We start from the raw sequence: 18,193 nt of genomic DNA, 5'->3' as shown, positions 1-18,193 counted from the left end.
TGAAAAATCTGATGACATTTTAGGTCATATTTATGCAGAAATATAGAAAATTCTAAAGGGTTCACAAACTTTCAAGCACAACTGTACATCCAGCTCCAGTCACCCCTCACGTCTCATAAGGCATAGCAGGGAGGTGTGAATGTTGGAGGGCTGGGAGAGCGGAGCAGCCATTAGAGGTGGGTTCGTTATCCGTTATCTGCTTCTGTGGTTTGAAGGTTGCTATCAATACTGAAGTAGCAGTCCAGCACTCCCGACCCTGACAGCCTGCATGAAGTGAATCTCTCAAGCTTCCAGCAGACATGGCTATTTGGGGATCGGATTGTAGTTTCTAGAATTCCCAAATTCATTTTGTGAGTTTATCCAGCCACCTAGTGGAGACAAAAGAGAAGTGCACTCCAGACAGAAACCTGGGAGTACTGCTGGGGTGATTTGTAATATTCTTTAATTTTTTAATTATTAATAATAATTATTATTATTAATAATTTTAATGTTTGCTTATATATAAAAAATTAAACTTTTATTTTGTGGGTTTCTCTGCAGTAGATCTGAGTACAGGAGAGCAACACAGAGTTCAGAGTCTGGACCGCCAAAGGGATCTTTGATCTTCTACCAGATGCAAATGGGACAAAAAGGCCGTGGGATTTGGTGGGAGTGGACCTTTGCGGATGCAACGCTCTGTAGAGATGTTGTAGGACCTTGTGGGTGGAGACACTGCAGTTCCCTTGCAGTTGGTCATAATGCTGTCGATGGTGCCACTGTACACTATGGTGGAGTGGGGGGTGGACAGCATGGGCCTTCCTAATGTCACCTCTTTTGTGTTGATAACGATTCTGAGATCCAAAAGCTGGTATACTTAAAGGCAATGTTTGTGATGTCCCATCTGTTGGAATGGCAAGTGCAGTGCATTTTATTACTTCAGATGTTTGAGGTGCGCCAAATTTTGGAGTGACAGACACTTGGCAAGTGGACGGACACACAGACAGATGCATAGACACTTGTCCTTTTTTTAAGTTGGATATTCAGAGCTGAGCACATCTAGTCACAGCAGCAGTGGTGTGGCCTCCCATTTTGTGCATGTAGCCGATCTTCAGCCCGATGTGAACCAATCAAGACAGAGCATATTGCCCAAACACAGTTGGCAGGCTCCTCCTACCAAATGCTCTGTGACTTTAGACTCTCATAAAAAGTACTGCTTGTCCTCAGACAAAGAAAGTAAGGAGAGGACAGTCTTGAATTTTCTTCTAGTTTGAGAATACATTGTGGTCATACAAGATATAAAAACCAATCCCAAGAAATTAGGATCACCCATTTTAATTGATAATGTAACTTTTAAAAAAGAAATGGCGCAGGGTGGAGAATATAAAAAGCGCAACTTAAAAGTTAACTGGTTGCTGTGGTAATCAGGTCTTGTTGAGAGCTCTGTCTCTCTTGAGTGTTGCGCCATAATGAGACTCCATCTCAGTGAGCGCCCCCAATCAGAAGGAGTGCAGTCAGTTGCCCTCGCTGAGCATCTTCTCCTGGCTGTGGGATTAGAAACAGACGATGCCATTAGCGTCAGCGCCCCATCTTGTCCCAGGATAGGATTGCTTACCCAAGATGGTGAACCACAGACATCAGATAACAAAAACAAAAAAGATACTTGTATGTGATGGAAACAAAGCATTTCTAAGGATGGGGCACGTCCAGGGGTGTTTTGGACATCTGGCTCATCACTCGCACACTCTGCTCTGGTTTTAAGTTGCTGCTGCTGTTTATGCCCAGTTGGATTTGTGAGTCCATTCTGTGGGAAGGCATCTGCTGGATGTTGCTAATTTAGAAATGTTTTAAATTTCAATGCCTAAAATTATTTTTTTCTGAGTATCTGTTGGGTTGCGTTAGGAGTTTTGAATATCAGGGATCATTTCTGGATGGGTGTTTCAGACATTTTTCTGAACAAAAGTCTTACATCTTTACTTCACCACAATGCCATTTCATGTTGGTTATGGCCATTCACCAGACTGTGTTCCTGAAAGTCATGTTGTGTAGAATCAGTGATGTAACTCTTGATGTAACAGCACAATGGAGCCATTTTCATCCAAGATTGACATTAGTACTAAAAGTCTTTGCTGCATGTTTTTTTTCGATATTCCACTTTTGAAATTCTAGCTGTCCTTCTTGACCCCAGTTTTCTGTTTAGGCTTTTTTTCCAGTTGCAATTCTTTTCTCACTTCAATTTGAGTTTCATCTGCCGGGCCGTTTTAAAATTCTCACTGTTCAGTTCTCTGGTTGGACCCTGAACACAGCTGAGGTCTATGTGCGGTCAGCTTGTCCTCCTTGTCTCAGGCTTTCTCACACATTCCTGGAACAAGTTAGAGGAACTGACCTTGGGAGCTGTGAGGATGCTTTCCTGAAGGTGCACTGTGGGACTCGCACCCAATCACAATTGGTTCCTGTTCTCCACCCAGCATTGGCAGGACAGGCGTTACACTTAATCTAGGTCAACACTGGTTTAGCTTACTGCTACTCAGAGGTGGGTAGAGTAGCCAAAAAGTGTACTCAAGTAAGCGTAGCGTTACGTCAAAATAATATTACTCGAGTAGAAGTAAAAAGTAGTCATCCAAAAAATTACTCAAGTAAGAGTAAAAAAGTATTTGGTGAAAAGACTACTCAAGTACTGAGTAACTGTTTGATCATAATAAATGATTTATATTTTAGAAACATTGCAATAAGATAGACAAAAATATAAAATAATGTGCAAATTCTGCTATTTCCAAATAATAAAATAAAAATGTATAAAAATAAATAACTTCTTTACAAAATAAAGATGCACAAATAACACAAAGTTCCAAATCTCAGTTTTTCACAACAAAGCTTTTGAAGCCGATACCTACAGTAGGTAACATGTATGTCTGAACAGTGCAAACTACTTACAGTGACGAGATGTACTGTACACTGACAGTATAATACTGCATATTCACTTGCCCTCCAAATAGCACAGCTGATAGAAAATAACATTAGAACAAGGCAGCTTGTGCACGTCCAAGAAGTCTCACTTTACCTTGACTGTCTGTGTCTGTGCATGTTTTGTTAAGATGTGCTTGTTCTTCACTCAGTGAAGTCATAGTTAAGCTTCAGCAGGAGTTGGCTCTCATTTTTGATATATAGTGGAACCTTGGATTGCGAGTGTTTTGCAAGACAAGCTAAAATTTTTAATAAATTTTGACTTGATAAACGAGTGAGGTCTTGCAATATGAGTAGTCCGTATACTTTGTCTACCGAGCGTCACGTGATCACAACTGAGCTGATGGTTCTTCTCTCTCTCGCTGCGGGATTGTGGGTAATGGTCAGTCGGTGTGCCTCACTCATATAGTCAACATCCGTATGAGCGTGTACTGTTTACTACAGCATTTTGACCACATGTGTGTGCTGTGACGTGTGAGTCCCCCGTCTTGCACCCCAAAACACGAAGCTGAGTGTCAATACTTTAGCGACACCAGCTTTATTCAACTTGAAATAGGAACAGCGCAGTTATTTATTGTAGCGGGATCTTGCACTCTCCTATACACAGACACAGCAGTCAGGCAGGGTCATGCCCAGGTTAGTGGCCAAGTTATACTGTGCCCTGCGCATTTATAATGTTCCTTGTTCCTTGTATCACCCATCAATGGCAGGTGCTTATAGCATGACCGCAATCTTTTCGGATTTGCTGTTACGGTGAAAACAGGCGGACCGCCAACGCTCATGTGCCCACCTCCAACTCGTCACTTGAGTCGTTGTCGTCTTTGCACCTGTGACTCACGTAGACTTTCCGTGTTCCTGCCGGAGCGTCTAAGAAGACGCACGTTTGTCGCGGATGTGAATTGCTGTATGTAGCGTGTAAAACAGTTTGCTATGCTGCACGCGGTCGTGCGTCGTAACTGAAAACTCGGTTTTTAAAGACTGCTTACTTCATTGTGTTTTAACCTCACTTGTAAAGGAGTGTTTTAAGGATCCCATGGGATACCCCTCACAAACCGTTTGTATATACACTGCATATGGCGATTCACCTCCGGTGTGGCTCCTTCCGGCGTGCTTTCCATGGGTGTCTTGCCTTAGTGAATTATATATATAGATAAGTTACTCAAGTAGATGTAACGGAGTAACATACTACCCACCTCTGCTGCTACTCCATTCTCTCCTTTTAATTTGGTTCTTCTGTCCAAAGGTTCAGCTTGTAATTGAAAGCTCATATTTTGCATGCTGCATTTTAAAACTGCTATTTCACTTCATGCTGCAGGGCGGTGCTCTATCTTGACATTTGCTTTCTTTATATTTCAGGTCTCCTCTTATACCTGCATGGTTACTCTGAAGACTGTACAGTAGGTGCAATGCAGTTTGGTGGCCTCATCTCTGTATGACACGGGCTGATCAGAACACAAGGTAAGGAAACCATCTATCTATCTATCTATCTATCTATCTATCTATCTATCTATCTATCTATCTATCTATCTATCTATTATTATGTTCGTTGGGGATTCAAATAAGAGAGAAGTGAAAGTCACTGAAGATTGAAGTGATGATGAAATGACAAAAGTTGTGGAAAAGCAAACTTTGAAGTTGAAACGGAGCATCCTCTAAGTGTTGCTGAATGATTTCTGAAATGTTACCATGAGCTATGTCTCACCATCATGTGGATGTGGCTACATTATTAGGTTGTATATAAAACACTTAAAAGATTAACAAGAAATGGAAAATACCAAATAGCAGGCACAATAGAGTTATCAGAGAAGTTGGATGAAAAGAACCAAAAGAGCTAACCAAACGCCAAAACCAGAATACAGAACCAGAAGACATAGTCAACATAATTGAGCGCAGAAGGTAACTATTGATGCTTTTCCTAGCTAAAGCTCATTCAATGCACAGATAAACTGCCATCTCAGAGTATGATGACACACACTGTTACGTAGCCAGTGTGGGACATGACAACACTAAAGAACATGGCTACAGCAATCAGAGAACTTCACAAAATGATGGCGAGCAAACTTCTAAAATGGCACTCTCAATAAATTACATCAACAAATATTCAAAAATTAAATGAACTGTTCACAGAAGTGCCTAAATAAGGTGTGGACGATTGGAGCATCACTCGAACTGTCAAGGAAGTGTTTCTGATGCCAGCAGGGTCACCTTTTTTAATCCAAGCATAAATAATTTCAAACAACAAGAATGTTCAGTGGTGTATAGAGATAAAGCAAGTAAAATAAGGAGGAGTCTTCTTGACTCTTTTAACGAGAATCAGTTTGAACTCCGTGCTGCTCATGGTTTGGGTCCAATAAGAGATGCCATTCTCTGGGGTGTCCACTCTTTTATACTCCTCCAGCCATTAGGGGTGCAGTCAGTTGCTCTCAGTGGATGTCTTCTCACTGATGGAGGTGACAAAAGAGAGAACAGTGCTAGCGACTGTGCCAGAGTGGTATCGCATACCTCAGATAAACCTAAAAGGTGATCTTCTGACATGCGTGACACAGGATTCATCACTGTGTGGTTGGAGCATTTAATTATCCTGCAAAATGACAGGTACAGTATCTAATGAACCCACGATGCACCAGTGTTGGTAGACATCTGGTGAGCCTGCACTGGTCCTAGTGCAATAGGTGCCTGCTGTAATCAATATACAACAAATAGCAAAGGATATCTGTGAAAACTGTGATATAGCCATAATTACAGATACAGAGATACAGATAGCTAAGGAGCCCTCAATGCAGCCGTAATGAAAGAGGCCTGTGGAGCCCATGATACACAGTGGAAATCTGTGGAGCTTGCACTGCTTCCATAATTGTCGTTATCTGTTGAGCCACATACATCCTTAACAGCATATGTCCGTGAATATGACCGTTAATAACATATCTACGGGGAACGCTGCACATCAGTGACAAAATATATCTCTTAAGCATACAGTGCACCCATAATGCCGACTGTCTATGGATGCCAGTAGGTACCTATAATGATGCACTACTTTGATTCCATATTTAGACAATGCTTGGTTGGGTGGATATTTCATGCCATTTTATTGAAGGATACTTTTTATTTTGATACTTTGTAGATATGATCAGCTCTCTGAGCTAATCGATTGCAACTGCCTGAAATCAAAGTACATATAACTGACTTGAATTTTGAGGGGTTGGATCAGGGTTCCTGCCGCAAACCTGTAGACCTGGGTACAGTGCCTGCATTTATCCAGCATCTCAGAATCCATCCATCCATCCATTATCCAACCCATTTTATCCTAACTACAGGGTCACGGGGGGGTCTGCTGGAGCCAATCCCAGCCAACACAGGGCGCAAGGTAGGAAACAAAACCCGGGCAGGGCGCCAGCCCACTGCAGGCATCTCAGAATCACTCCTAGGAATTGCACTAAACGTCTGACCAGGATAAGAATTTGTCCCACCCCACAGTAGGACATGGGAGGTAGTTATAAAGTGCCCTACTCCTACTTCAACCAATGTGGGAGAATGAACAACGTCACAACTTTATGGTAACCCAAGCCACAAAATGGCACTCATGAAGGCGTTAAGTAGTTTCCTTGAAATTCACAATGTGGCTTTAAAGTTTTCTTATAATACCTACTATTTACCACTTTCTTACTTTAAGGAGATGATGATGATAATAATAATACGGTATTACTAATGATCAAAGGGACATGATTTTATTCATATTAAATTTTTACACCACTCTCATGATGTACAGAGTCATGTGCTGCACTGGTCCACTTTGTATTAACATCCAAGGTTAAAATGTAACAAGCGATGAGATGGAAGGACCGCGACACACACTGAGTTGGAGATAAGCCCAATAATAGATGTGTTCTTTTAACAAGCCGTACTTTGAGAAGAATCGCCCTTCCGCGCTTTAGGCCACAGGAAGCGTGTGGCAGTTACTGAAACAAGCCATGGGTATTCTTGTGCTGTTTCTGGGTTTTCCTTCACTCTTCCTGTGTTCCTGATGGTCTTTTACAGTCACACGATATGTCCGTCTGTCTCCATGGTCCCTGCTTATCTTATTTATCTAACACTGTGGGTGTCTCTGCCTGCCTACCTGAACCTTCCTGGGCTTGTAAAATGTAATGCGAATATTTGATGGGTCGGTGCAATGCAGAGCTCAGTGTACCTGCGTGACAATTTGCTGTCAGTCACCCACCCATCTTCAGGGTGATATGCTGGCTACTACAATAGAGTTTGCATCCATGACTACCTTTGTGTAGATTTTGTGATAATTGCACTCATGAACAGTCTGTGATCTTGATATGCATGCTGTCAGTCAGTCCAACAACACCAGGAAAGCCAGCCATTTGCATGAATGCAGCTTGCCTTAACATTACCTGATGAAGAGTGGTGAGGAAATGTTTAAATGTGCGTATTACCGCACATGTTGTAAGGGCGTTCAAAGTTTGGTTCAAAACTCAAGAAATGGTTGGTTGTGACGCATACCCAAATCATGGCTAGTGGGAAGCTGCCCTTTTCATGCAGTGCTTCCATAACTTTCATTCCTGTTAACAGTGTGTGTAGATGGATTGATCTAATAAGTTACAAGATTTGTTACAAATGTTTTTCCACCTCTGTCAGATCAATAACTTTTTACAAGTTCATCATTGTCCAGCATTTCCAAAACATGAGCCTTTTATAGGATGTGCATGTCGATTTCTGCCTAAATGCCATCCTCTGGCAGCCTCTAGTGAATTAGGACAGCAAATCCTGGTGAAGTTAGAAGCAGTTTCTTAATTTTGTAAGACTGATAAAATGCTATTACGCCTCCAAGTTTGCGTTACACATTTGAGCCATTTAGGACCGTTTAACTTCTCTGCGATGCTTGATAAATACGGACACAGAACGTGGCCCAGGAGTTTACACACTCGCTGTGTTCTGTGTCTTTGTCTCGTTCCCTTGTACATCCCATATACCCGGGCTGTTTAATTGAATAAGCAAGCTAAGCGGCCACTTTAGATTCAGTTTAGTTTAATTGGTGACTCAACAGTAACCCAGCTCGACTGAGAGGGAGTACATCCTGCAATGGAGCGGCTTCCCCGACTGGGCTTAATAAGAGTAATAATAATATATTTTATTTATATAGTGTCTTTCCCATGCTCAAGGTACTTATCTGTGCAGCAGGCCTGGACTCCTGCTCTCTGTGATCCTCTATTAGGTTATGAGGGTCCTGAAAATAAAGGAATGATTTTTATTTTTTTGCATTATGATCACAGGCACTGACGAGAAGGAGCACCAGTGAAAATACTTGAGGTGCTTTCATCCAGATGGAGGCAATGGGGGTTTCCTGGCTCAGCAGCTGTTTTAATAGATTTTGCAACTTTCCAAGGTTTAACACAAAAAAAAAAAATATAAGATGATAATAAAAATTGGCCAAGCTGCAATTATTCTAATTCTTCACCTGAGCAGTCCGCTGGAATTAGCAGCATCTACGGAAGTCTGTTCATCGGAGCAAATTGAATTTGGAGGTAATTGTGACGAGCAGGATTTCAGACGTGAGCAGAAGGCTGAAGCGTGCAGTCTCATTCCAAGATGACTTTCATTAAGAGCTCTGGAAATTATAATCAGATATTTATTAAAGCAGCAAAGCGAGGTACATCTTCTTGCAGCCGGTGGCACTTTGTTTCCCTGCTTTTGCTGCATACTGTGAAAATAGGCAAGCCTTTGTGTTCGAGGATGAGTCAAGTTCCCATCACAGCACAGGCGCAGTATGAAAATGTATAAAGAAAAAGAGCAATTCGGTCAGGAGTCTGCCATACCAGGGCCAACTCCAGTTGATCCTTCATCTGCTGCTGAGCACCCAACATTAGCATAAACCAGTAATTCTGTCCTGAATTATATGATACCAGTGCAATATCTCGATATATGCTGGTTTTACAGGGAGGTGGCAGCCATTGGACCTTTCTCTGTCTAATCTCCAGTCCATTATCTTGTCAAAAGTGAAAACATTTTGGAAAAAGTTAGGCTGAACAAGCTTTGTGATTATTCAGATTATTCTGTAAATCAGAAAGTCAAGGCAATTTGAAAATTACACAGTAACTGCAATGGATAGAAGCTGATGCAATACAACATGTTTGTGATGGCTTATGAGTAGTTTGAACACGCCCAGCACAGCGCTCTGCCATTATCTAGTTGAAGCCAAGGTCAAATGAACATGGACGGGAGTGTGCCATTGTTGAACAACATCCCATAGTGAGCAGAGGGAGTGAAACCTGCTGAAATTCACTGAAGGATGTTGGTTTGTGCAGATCACTAAGCTGTTTGGGTACCCATCTTGTGCAGACTTTACGGCACCCCAAGTCGTCACGCACTGTGACATGTGCAGCTCCATAGCTGATATCCAAATGGATATCAACAGCGGACAACGTACTCCGTGGGCCTACTCTGATGAAGGCATTCGCATTGTCGACATGGGCTTATGAGTGCTGATGTTGATGGTTGAACAGATTGAGCTTCATTGGCTTCCCACTTAAAGAATTTGTACCCATTCACAAACTTTTCATTGAGATGTTCTGTTTCCACTTCCATACTGAGCCAGCATCCTTTAGTGGATTTCAGCAGGTTTAACTCCCTCTGCCCAAAGAAATCTCCCGACGACTCGTTGTTCAACATTAGTGCAGTCCCAGAGCGGAGCATCCATGTTAATTTGACCTAAAGGCAGAGCGCTGCACTGTGCGTGTACCCATAAGCCATCACAAAACACGTTGTATTGCGTCACCTTCTATCCGCTGTGATTACCATGTAATTTTCAAATTGCCTTTATTTTTTGATTGATCCTCGTAGTTGTATTAAGGCCTATAAGTGGGAGGCTGTTTTATATGATTAAGTCGAATTCACCGCTGCTGGGCAGGGCACCAGTTAGGCAGCCCTCCACTATGCCAAGTAGCAATAATAAGAGGTTAAAATCCACTTGTCTGGCAGTTTGTCTAAATTACAAAGCTAGAGCTCTGGGTTTTCTTAGAACGCATTATTGACAATGCTCCTTCTGGGATGTTTTAGTGATTTAAATGGCCACTTAATTCCTGCCATGAAGTAAAAAATTCCTGAAAATGACTTCTGGTAAATGCGTGCTTTTCATTTTTTTTTTTTTTTTGTTTTACACTAAGCATAAAGCTGTAAAGATACCTAAAGTCCTTGAAAGATGCTACATTAAAATCCAGTAAGACAAAAAAAACATCAATTGCTGAAGCAGTGGATACAACCACCCTGACTTTAGGTCAGTGCTAGGCCTGTGCCTGTGGAATGGCTGCCAAATAGATTACTATGAATGAAAAATGAATCCTGGGTGACATTGAGATGGATGGATACCCTTGGTATGTTATTATCTTGGATGAAATGAGCACTTACTGTGTAGAGCTTATTTAGTTCTATGCATTCATCCATCCCTCCATCCCTCCATTTCTCTTCAGAGCCTCTTATGCCGACAAGCATCCCTCTATCAAATTTGTATCCTTGCTGGTGTGCCTCATGTTAGGAGCCGGGCAGCTTCGTGCCACTTTCAAGGGGTCAGATTTACTTCATGAGAGGTGAGAAAAATGAAGGGAATAAAAATGGGCTGTCAGCCTGAAAAACACAAAATGAATGCAATTCCAGGAGAGGAGGGGAGGGAAGGAGCGGACACTGCGCATCTCTCATGTTCTCAGCCTTCAGGATTGTCAGGCTGTGGGATAATTTCTGGCCAGTCCCGCTTTAACACTGAAAATGTCTGTTGCCTTGTGCACAGTGCTGTCCTTTGTAACTCTGAACTGAACAAATTGGGTTTGAGAATCTTATGTTATATATAAAATCAAAAGGAAAAATCAAGCAATGCACACTTATTTTGTCTTTTCTAAACATCAATAATTAATTAAACAGGTCCAGGCTAATGATCCGAGTGTGGCTAATAAGTATAACTGGATGTAAGAGTAGAAGTGTTTGCTTAGTTATATTAAATCTTTGCCTATATATTTGTGTATAGTCTGAACAAGTTGGATTCAATTGGTATATTCAAACTGTTTCTTGTCCCTCTCACTATAGATTAGTCTCAGTTAGTTGTAACGGCCGACCCCTTACCCAGCCGGCAGCTACACCTCCAAGACCTGTGGCCTGGATAATTTACTGAGAAGAATCTAACTATCAAGCCGTACTTCTAACAAAGTGCACTTTTTCCCCACAATCGACGATGTAAATATAAACTCATAAAAGCAGATATGTAAAATTATACTGATTAAATGTAGTAAATGAAACAACAAGACAAATGCAAAAATAGAAAGAAACTTAAACATAAATATCCCTCCACCACATCAACAACGAGACACCACCATAAATAAATACAACAAAACCCTCCCTTGCTCCCTGTAACATATAACAAACAACCCAAATAACAAAAATGCATGAGATACGGAAATGATCATGAACTTGAGTCCGGTTATAAAAACTGTCTTGAAAACGGTTGACCGAACTAATGGTAAATGAGTCGTTTGATTTTCCCGGAACAAAATAGAACAGCTTCACAGTGGATCCTCAGTGCGTGTTGGATGATGAAGTCTGACCCTGGGGTCTCTCGTGATGAGGATATTGAAGTCAGTCCGACAAATTGAAAAACAAACTGGATGAAATGCGCGAGGTGAAATACGGCAGGTATAGATGACTCGTGGTCGTGAAATGAAAAAGTCTCCTTCTCCTTCTCCTTCTCTTCTCTCCTCTCTCCCCCTACTGGCTTAAATAGTCCTGTGATGGCTGTAATTGATTAATAGTGAACAGGTGTTTTCCAGGTTTGAGGCTGTTGTCTTCTTCCATTATCCGTCCCCGGCATTTACTGATAACACACACATAAACAGCAAACGGGATAATGGAAACGAGACGCAGTCAGTACTGACATTTGACAACACTACCTATGTAGCCCCGCTTGCCAAGAGTAAGGCACGGAGAACACACAGTTTTAAACTGTGTCTTAACGTGCTCAGTTGTATGTGCAGAGCCGTACGGTTATAACATAATGAATGTGAAGGAAAACATAGTGCAATAATTCATCCTTAGTTATAGAAAAAATTGAAATTTGACAAGAAGAAACATTTTTCCTTTTTTTGCCTTTTATTCTTGTGTGGACTGTTTGCTTTGAATTTTCACAAAATCTTTTAAAACAAACCTTTGAGCTAAGAGATTTCTTTCGGTATGCGTTTGTCCTGCGCTTGATCCTGCCTTACACATCAGCAGCTATGCTAAAAGTTTAAAACCAGCCTGTTTAAGGTCTTGTGATGGAAGAAAACAGTGAGGATTTCAAAGACTGAAGAGGTACTTTAATCTTTGTCGTTTGATCGGAGTTGAACATTTGATAGAACTTTTAGCACTCCTTCTGTGACTGTATAAACTAAGATAAAGGAGCTTAAATACCTTAAAGAGAACCTGTCCTAGTGCATCATTGACAGGACAACTCTACATGGAAGCCTGCGGGGTTATCACACTTCACACGGAAGCCTGAGTGGTCATCCTGAAGACTGTGACGCAACAGAGGAGGACCACCTCCATGACGACAGCAAACAGCTCACCGAACCAGCGCAGCCCAGGTTAATCTCCGGATGCATGCTACTGGCCAACCCTTCAGAACCCAGAGTTAATCTTCAGTCAGAAATAGATGAAAAATATGGACAGTTATCCAGCCTGATGAAGCACGTAAAAGGCCTAAAGAAGAGTGAATCTAACTGTGAGAAAAGAAACACAGTTATTGAAAAACACTTTTATGCTTTGACGACAGAATATATTAAATTAAATATTGAATTATATCTCTATGACGCGATGAAGACGAATGAAAGAAGCTACGTAAAAGCTTTGATGCTAAAATGAAGACTTTAAATGCATTTCTTGAAGAGATGATGCGCTGGACTAGGAAAACACGTCAAAATAAAAGCCTGCTCAAGCCGCCTCCCGATTCTGCAAAAAAAAAAATGCTACTAGATCAGTTTAATGGATACAGATTTATCGACAATGTCACTCCAACTGACAGTGTCTCTCAAGTTTCTGCAAAAAAAGTCGAGCAGGTTCCGCAGCTACCTCAGTTAGTGTCCTCAGGAAAGCTAAAAGAGATCAGCTGGCACTAGAAGCTGCAATTGTAGAATCCAATGCAAAATTGAGAGCTCTTAAAGGACACAGTAAACCAAGTACAGTACCTATAATGTTTCCGAAAAACCACATGAGAATGATGAAGAGCCATATGGTGCAAGTATTTGTAGCTCTTTGTATAGAAACGAAAGTAAATATAAACCTCACCAGGAACACTATGAACAGGAAAACGAACAGCAAAATAAGGCATATGTATCTTATGTACCCCATAGAAAGGTTCCAGTATTTTACCTGTTGGTTTATATAAACTTTGTCAGGGCATTTGACCGTGCTGTTGATGAGGTGGTGGACGACGAGCCCTGAGATAAATTAGAAATATTAGCACAATTTACCAAAGGTTTACCTTATGAAATTGTTGAAGACTGTGCATACCTGCCTCCGGTGGAAGGCTACAGAAGGGCCAGGAAGAAGTTTGAGACCTTTTATAGAAAGCAGCTACAGATAGGCAATGCGTACATGAAGAAAGCCAAGAAGTGGCCGCAAATAAGATTGGACGATGGAGCGAGTCTAAGGGCATACACAATCTTTCTTTGTAACTGTATGAGCATTATGTCCAGTTTGAAGAATGGAAATGAGTTTGACAATGGTACAAATCTTCGTATTATAACCTCAAAGCTTCCCCAAGAACTGTGAGGACTATGGCAATGTACAGCTTGGGAGATCGAAAGTAAAGAAGTCAGAAGCTCACTTCTCATTGACGTAGTTGACTTTCACGTACAACAGGCTACAATAGCCATGCATCCTGTGTACAGCGCCGTCTATCAAAGTCAAGAAATTTCAAAAAAGAAAGGGAAAAGACTGATCAAAGGAAGTTTCCCTTGAAATGTGGTCAGAGGAAAGGCAGTTCTACTACAAACTTTGCCATTGCTGCTAAAGAGGGGATTCCTAGCACCATCCATCCATCCATCCATCTTCTTCCGCTTATCCGAGGTCGGGTCGCGGGGGTAGCAGCTTAAGCAGAGAGCCCAGACTTCCCTCTCCCGGCCACTTCTTCCAGCTCTTCGGGAGAATCCCAAAGGCGTTCCCAGGCCAGCCGGGAGACATAGTCCCTCCAGCGTGTCCTGGGTCTTCCCCGGGGCCTCCTCCCGGTTGGGCGTGCCGGAACACCTCACCAGGGAGGCATCCAGGAGGCATCCTGATCAGATGCCCGAGCCACCTTATCTGACTCCTCTCGATCTAAGAGCAGCGGCTCTACTCTGAGCCCCTCCCGGATGACTGAGCTTTTCACCCTTTAAGGGAAAGCCCAGACACCCTGCGGAGGAAACTCATTTCAGCCGCTTGTATTCGCGATCTCGTTCTTTCGGTCACTACCCATAGCTCATGACCATAGGTGAGGGTAGGAGCGTAGATCGACTGGTAAATTGAGAGCTTTGCCTTACGGCTCAGCTCCTTTTTCACCACGACAGACCGATGCAGAGCCCGCATCACTGCGGATGCCGCACCGATCCGCCTGTCAATCTCACGATCCATTCTTCCCTCACTAGTGAACAAGACCCCGAGATACTTAAACTCCTCCACTTGGGGCAGGATCTCGTCCCCAACCCTGAGAGGGCACTCCACCCTTTTCCGGCTGAGGACCATGTCTCGGATTTGGAGGTGCTGATTCTCATCCCAGCCGCTTCACACTCAGCTGCGAACCGATCCAGAGAGAGCTGAAGATCACGGCCTGATGAAGCAAACAGGACAACATCATCTGCAAAAGCAGTGACCCAATCCTGAGTCCACCAAACCGACCCCTTCAACACCCTGGCTGCGCTAGAAATTCTGTCCATAAAAGTTATGAACAGAATGGTGACAAAGGGCAGCCCTGGCGAGTCCAACTCTCACTGGAAGCGGGCTCGACTTACTGCGGCAATGCGGACCAAGCTCTGACACGGTTGTACAGGACCGAACAGCTCTTATCAGGGGTCCGGTACCCCATACTCCGGAGCACCCCCACAGGATTCCCGAGGGACACGGTCAATGCCTTTTCCAAGTCCACAAAACACATGTAGACTGGTCGGGCAAACTCCCATGCACCCTCCAGGACTCTGCTAAGGGTGAAGAGCTGGTCCACTGTTCCGCGACCAGGGCGAAAACCACACTGTTCCTCCTGAATCCGAGGTTCGACTATCCGAAGGACCCTCCTCTCCAGAACCCCCGAATAGACTTTTCCAGGGAGGCTGAGGAGTGTGATCCCTCTATAGTTGGAACACACCCTCCGGTCCCCTTTTAAAGAGGGGACCACCACCCCGTCTGCCAATCCAGAGGCACTGTCCCGATGTCCATGCGATGTTGCAGAGGCGTGTCAACCAAGACAGTCCTACAACATCCAGAGCCTTAAGGAACTCGGTATCTCATCCACCCCGGGCCCTGCCACCAAGGAGTTTTTGACCACCTCGGTGACTTCAGTCCCAGAGATGGGAGAGCCCACCTCAGAGTCCCCAGGCTCTGCTTCCTCATGGAAGGCATGTTAGTGGGATTGAGGAGGTCTTGAAGTACTCCCCCACCGACCCACAGTCGAGGTCAGCAGCGCACCATCCCCACCATATACGGTGTTGACACTGCACTGCTTCCCCTCCTGAGACGCGGACGGTGGACCAGAATCTCCTCGAAGCCGTCCAAAGTCGCTCTCCATGGCCTCTCCAAACTCCTCCCATGCCCGAGTTTTGCCTCAGCAACAACGAAGCCAGCGTTCCTTGGCCTGCGGTACCTATCAGCTGCCTCCAGAGACCCACAGGACAAAAAGTCCTATAGGACTCCTTCTTCAGCTTGACGGCATCCCTCGCCGGTGTCCACCAACAGGTTTGGGGATTGCCGCCGCGACAGGCACCGACCACCTTGCGGCCACAGCTCCGGTCAGCCGCCTCAACAATAGAGGCACGGAACATGGCCCATTGGACTCAATGTCCCCACCTCCCTCGGGGCGTGGTTGAAGTTCTGCGGAGGTGGGAGTTGAAGCTACTTCTGACAGGGGACTCTGCCAGCCGTTCCCAGCAGACCCTCACAACACGTTTGGGCCTACCAGGTCTGACCGGCATCTTCCCCCACCATCGAAGCCAACTCACCACCAGGTGGTGATCAGTTGACAGCTCCGCCCCTCTCTTCACCCGAGTGTCCAAGACATATGGCGCAAGTCCGGCGACACACCACAAAGTCGATCATCGACCTGAGGCCTAGGGTGTCCTGGTGCCAAGCGCACATATGAACACCCTTATGCTTGAACATGGTGTTCGTTATGGACAATCCGTGGCGAGCACAGAAGTCCAATAACAAAACACCGCTCGGGTTCAGATCGGGGCCATTCCTCCCAATCACGCCCTTCCAGGTCTCACTGTCATTGCCCACGAGCATTGAAGTCTCCCAGCAAAACGAGGGAATCCCAGAAGGTATGCCCTCTAGCACCCCTCAGAGACTCCAAAAGGGTGGATACTCCAAACTGCTGTTCGCGATACGCACAAACAACAGTCAGGACCCTTCCCCACCCGAAGGCGGAGGGAGGCCACCCTCTCGTCCACGGGGTAAACCCCAATGCACAGGCTCCAAGTGGGGGCAATAAGTATGCCCACACCTGCTCGGTGCCTCTCACCGGGGGCAACTCCAAAGTGGTAGAGAGTCCAGCCCCTCTGAAGGAGATTGGTTCCAGAGTCCAAGCTGTGCGTCGAGGTGAGTCCGACTATATCTAGCTGGAACCTCTCACCTCGCGCACTAGCTCAGGCTCCTTCCCCTTCAGAGAGGTGACATTCCACGTCCCAAGAGCCAGTTTCTGTAGCCGAGGATCAGACCGCCAAGGTCCCGCCTCGCCACCACCCAACTCACACTGCACCCAACCTCCTTGGCCCCTCCCATAGGTGGTGAGCCCATGGGAAGGAGGACCCACGTTACCTCTTTGGGCTGTGCCCGGCCGAGCCCATGGGTGCAGGCCCGGCCACCAGGCGCTCGCCATCGAGCCCCACCTCCAGGCCTGGCTCCAGAGGGGGGCCCCGGTGACCTGCGTCCGGGCAAGGGAAAACGTCGTCCACAGTTTTTATTCTTCAATGGAGGTGTTGAACCATTCTTTGTCTCATCCCTCATCTAGGACCAGTTTGCCTTGGGTGGCCCTAGGATCACTGGGACACGCAAACCCCTCCACCACGATAAGGTGACGGCTCAAGGAGGGGGATTCCAAACACCTCAGTCGAAAAGACAGGGAAGGCAGTTCATGCACGCAGTAAGCCCTGTCTGTTTTGCAATGAAAGTCACAATCTTTTTTAATGCAATGCAATCCAGAAACTAAAATATGAAAGTAGAATTGACTTTTTTGAAATCAAAGGTCTTATGCTTTAAGTGCCCTAAGCAAGGGCATGTAGACTGTGTAGAAAAAATTAAATGCCAAATATGCTCTCATTTACATCCAGTCATTCTGCATATGAATCAGGAAATGGATACCGACGATAAAACCACACCTCCAAAAAATGAAAAGAGGAACGTTTCTTCCTTGTGCGTTTCTGTGGAACCACTAGAGATGTGCACCACCACCGGGGCTGGTAAAGCAGGTATCCTAGCTTTGGTCCCAGTTAAAGTTATGTCTAAAATGAGTAAAAGACGTGTAGAAATGCATGCTTTAATAGACTCTGGCAGTACAGCTACATTCTGCACTGAGCTCTTGGCAATAGCAGTTAAATCTTCCTAGAAGAAAGATTCAAGTTTATATAAGCTCTGTAGAAAGGCACAAAGTAAATAAACAAAAACTAGTAAAATGTTGTTTTATTGGAGTTACAAGTCTGTGGGGTAGATAAAAACATTTTTTGAATTGCCAGAGTTTACACATTGAACTTTACACCAGTGAAAAAGGTGAAAATCTCTATGCAAGAGGATATCACGAGATGGTCCTTTTTCAAAGACGTGCATCTACCACAGTTAAAGGCAGAACTCGGCTTGTTAATAGGTACAAATGTCCCTAAAGTCATGGAGCCATGGCAAGTCATAAACAGTAGAAGTGAAGGTCCTTATTCTGTGAAGACGGCCCTTGGATTGTTAATGACCTAATAAAGGGAACAGGCAATGAACGACTGCAAAGTTATACAGTAAATCATGTGTTAATAATGGAAATAGAACAAATGTTACTCCGCCAATA

General features: G+C 44.2%; 1 protein-coding gene across 2 annotated transcripts in view; it reads left to right on the top strand.

Annotated features, from left to right (window-relative positions):
* The window catches only part of LOC120518972 (alpha-(1,6)-fucosyltransferase), a 351,289-nt gene that overhangs the window by 83,165 nt on the left and 249,931 nt on the right, over nucleotides 1-18,193 (top strand). For both annotated transcript variants that reach the window (XM_039742018.1, XM_039742019.1), the window contains exon 2: nucleotides 4,297-4,398. The gene's annotated coding sequence lies outside the window, so the exon portion shown is untranslated. The remainder of the gene's footprint in view (nucleotides 1-4,296; nucleotides 4,399-18,193) is intronic.

Source organism: Polypterus senegalus, chromosome 18 (assembly GCF_016835505.1).
Source record: "Polypterus senegalus isolate Bchr_013 chromosome 18, ASM1683550v1, whole genome shotgun sequence".
Classification (NCBI taxonomy): Eukaryota; Metazoa; Chordata; class Cladistia; order Polypteriformes; family Polypteridae; genus Polypterus; species Polypterus senegalus.
Note: the sequence above shows the minus strand (reverse complement) of the source record. Positions and strands in the feature narration are given on the sequence as shown.